Source organism: Triticum aestivum, chromosome 2B (genome assembly GCF_018294505.1).
Source record: "Triticum aestivum cultivar Chinese Spring chromosome 2B, IWGSC CS RefSeq v2.1, whole genome shotgun sequence".
In the NCBI taxonomy this organism is placed as follows: Eukaryota; Viridiplantae; Streptophyta; class Magnoliopsida; order Poales; family Poaceae; genus Triticum; species Triticum aestivum.
The window spans coordinates 169,025,825-169,030,096 of record NC_057798.1 but is presented as its reverse complement, the minus strand read 5'-3'; positions in this window follow the sequence as shown (position 1 = coordinate 169,030,096).

The window sequence follows — 4,272 nt, the reverse complement described above, 5'->3', positions numbered from 1 at the left end:
GCTGGAAAAGGAGCAAATATTGGAAACCTATTCTGCACAGCTCCAAAAATCCCAAAACTCCAAGGAAGTCAGTTTTGGAATTAATTAGAATTATTGAGCGAAGAAAACACAAGAGGGGGCCCACACCCTGGCCAGGAGGGTGAGGGGCGCGCCCACCCCTACTAGGCGCGCCCCTGTCTCCTGGGCCCCCTGGTGGCCCTCCGGTGCCCATCTTCTGCTATATGAAGGCTTTCACCCTGGAAAAAATCAGAGGCAAGCTTACGGGACGAAACTCTGCTGCCACGAGGCGGAACCTTGGCGGAACCAATCTAGAGCTCCGGCAGAGCTATTCTACCGGGGAAACTTCCCTCCGGGAGGGGGAAATCATCACCATCGTCATCACCAACAATCCTCTCATTGGGAGGGGGTCAATCTCCATCAACACTTTCACCAGCACCATCTCCTCTCAAAACCCTAGTTCATCTCTTGTATCCAATCTTGTACCAAAACCACAAATTGGTACCTGTGGGTTGCTAGTGGTGTTGATTACTCCTTGTAGTTGATGCTAATTGGTTTACTTGGTGGAAGATCGTATGTTCAGATCCTTAATGCATATTATTACCCCTCTGATTATGAACATGAATATGCTTTGTGAGTAGTTACGTTTGTTCCTGAGGACATGGGTGAAGTCTTGCTATCAGTAGTCATGTGAATTTGGTATTCGTTCGATATTTTGATGAGATGTATGTTGTCTTTCCTCTAGTGGTGTTATGTGAACGTCGACTACATGACACTTCACCATTATTTGGGCCTAGAGGAAGGCATTGGGAAGTAATAAGTAGATGATGGGTTGCTAGAGTGACAGAATCTTAGACCCTAGTTTATGCGTTGCTTCGTAAGGGGTTGATTTGGATCCATATGTTTAATGCTATGGTTAGGTTTACCTTAATACTTCTTTTGTAGTTGAGGATGCTTGCAATAGGGATTAATCATAAGTGGGATGCTTGTCCAAGTAAGGGCAGTACCCAAGCACCGGTCCACCCACATATCAAATTATCAAAGTACCAAACGCGAATCATATGAGCGTGATGAAATCTAGCTTGACGATAATTCCCATGTGTCCTCGGGAGCTCTTTTCTCATTATAAGAAATGGTCCAGGCTTGTCCTTTGCTACAAAAAGGATTGGTCCACCTTTCTGCACTTTATTTACTTTCATTGCTTGTTACTCGTTACAATTTATCTTATCACAAAACTATCTGTTACTTACAATTTCAATGCTTGCAGAGAAAACCTTACTGAAAACCGCTTGTCATTTCCTTCTGCTCCTCGTTTGGTTCGACACTCTTACTTATCGAAAGGACTACGATAGATCCCCTATAATTGTGGGTCATCAAGACTCTTTTCTGGCGCTGTTGCCGGGGAGTGAAGCGCCTTTGGTGAGTGGAACTTGGTAAGGAAACATTTATATAGTGTGCTGAAATTTTCTGTCACTTGTTACTATGGAAACTAATCCTTTGAGGGGCTTGTTCGGGGTATCTTCACCCCGACCAGAAGAGCAAAGATTTTCTCCTCAACTTACTGAACCTACTGAAAATATTTACTTTGAGATTCCTTCGGGTATGATAGAGAAACTGCTAGCTAATCCCTTTGCGGGAGATGGAACATTGCATCCCAATTTACACCTTATCTTTGTGGATGAAGTTTGTGGATTATTTAAGCTTGCAGGTATTCCCGATGATGTTGTCAAAAGGAAGGTCTTCCCTTTATCTTTGAAGGGAGATGCATTGACATGGTATAGGCTATGTGATGATACGGGATCCTGGAATTATAAACGATTGAAGTTGGAATTTCACCAGAAGTTCTATCCTATGCATCTTGTTCATCGTGATCGTAATTACATATATAATTTCTGGCCTCGCGAAGGAGAAAGCATCGCTCAAGCTTGGGGAGGCTTAAGTCAATGTTATATTCATGCCCCAATCATGAGCTCTCCAGAGAAATGATTATTCAAAAATTTTATGCTCGGCTTTCTCCCAATGATCGCAACATGCTCGATACTTCCTGTGCTGGTTCTTATATGATGAAGACTATTGAATTCAAATGGGACTTATTGGAAAGAATTAAGCGCAACTCTGAATATTGGGGTTCCGACGATGGTAAGGAGTCAGGTATGACACCTAAGTTTGATTGTGTTAAATCTTTTATGGATACCAATGCTTTTCGTGGATTTAGCGCTAAATATGGACTTGACTCTAAGATAGTACCTTCTTTCTGTGAATCTTTTGCTACTCATGCTACTCACATTGATCTCCCTAAGGAGAAGTGGTTTAAATATAATCCTCCCATTGAAGTAAAAGTAGTTGCACCTATTACAGTTGAAGAAAAGACTGTCACTTATAGTGATCCTATTGTTCCTACTACTTATGTTGAGAAACCTCCTTTTCCTATTAGGATAAAGGATCATGCTAAAACTTCGATTGTTGTTCGTAAGAGTAATACTAGGACTTATACACCTCCTGAGCAAATCAAAGTTGAACCTAGTATTGCTATGGTTAAATATCTCTTGGGTGATGATTTAGATGGGCATGTTATTTATTTATGTGGTGAGACTGCTAATATTGTTAGAACAGATGCTAAGATACATAGACCTGTTGTAGGCATGCCTATTATTTCTGCTAAAATAGGAGATCATTGTTATCATGGCTTATGTGATATGGGTGCTAGTGCTAGTGCAATACCTTATGACTTATATAAAGAAATTATGCATGATATTGCACCCGTTGAATTGGAAGGTATTGATGTTACTATCAAGCTTGCCAATAGAGATACTATTTCACCAATTGGGATTGTTAGAGATGTTCAAGTCTTGTGTGGGAAGGTTAAATATCCTGCTGATTTTCTTGTTCTTAGTTCCCCACAAGATGATTTTTGTCCCATTCTTTTTGGTAGACCCTTCTTGAATACTGTTAATGCTAGGATTGATTGTGAAAAGGATACTATTACAATTGGCTTAGAGGATGTGTCTCATGAGTTTAACTTTCCTAAGTTTCATAGACAACCTCGTGATAGAGAATCACCTAGTAAGGATGAGATTATTGGTCTTGCTTCTATTGCCGTGCCTCCTACTGATTCGTTAGAACAATATTTGCTAGACCATGAAAATGATATTTTATGAAGGAAAGAAGGGAAATAGATGAAGTGTTCCTTCAACAGGAACCTATTCTGAAACACAACCTACCCGTTGAAATTCTAGGGGATCCCCCTCCACCCAAGGGTGATCCCGTGTTTGAACTCAAACCATTACCTGATAATCTTAAGTATGCTTATCTTGATGAAAAGAAAATATATCCTATTATTATTAGTGCTAACCTTTCAGAGCAAGAAGAAGAAATATTATTGAAAACTCTGAGGAAGCACCGTGCTGCTATTGGATATACTCTGGATGATCTCAAGGGCATTAGTCCCACGTTATGCCAACACAAATTTAATTTGGAGGACGATGCCAAACCAGTTAGAGATCCTCAACAACGATTGAATCCTAAGATGAAAGAAGTGGTAAGAAAGGAGATACTAAAGTTCCTTGAGGCAGGTATAATTTATGTCGTTGCTGATAGTGATTGGGTAAGCCATGTCCATTGTGTTCCTAAAAAGGGAGGTATTACTATCGTTCCTAATGATAAAGATGAATTGATCCCGCAAAGAATTATTACAGGTTATAGGATGGTAATCGATTTCTGTAAATTAAATAAAGCTACTAAGAAAGATCATTACCCTTTACCTTTTATCGATCAAATGCTAGAAATACTATCCAAACACACACATTTCTGCTTTCTAGATGGTTATTCTGGTTTCTCTCTAATACCTGTGTCAACGAAGGATCAATCAAAAACTACTTTTACTTGCCCTTTCGGTACTTTTGCTTATAGACGTATGCCTTTTGGTTTATGTAATGCACCTTCTACCTTTCAAAGATGCATGATGGCCATATTCTCTGACTTTTGTGAAAAGATTTGTGAGGTATTCATTGATGATTTCTCCGTTTATGGATCCTCTTTTGATGATTGCTTGAGCAACCTTGATCGAGTTTTGCAGAGATGCGAAGACACTAGTCTCGTCTTGAATTGGGAAAAGTGCCACTTTATGGTTAATGAAGGCATTGTCTTGGGGCATAAGATCTCCAAGAGAGGTATTGAAGTTGATAAAGCTAAAGTTGATGCTATTGAAAAGATGCCATGTCCCAAGGACATAAAAGGTATAAGAAGTTTCCTTGGTCATGCCGGTTTTTATAGGAG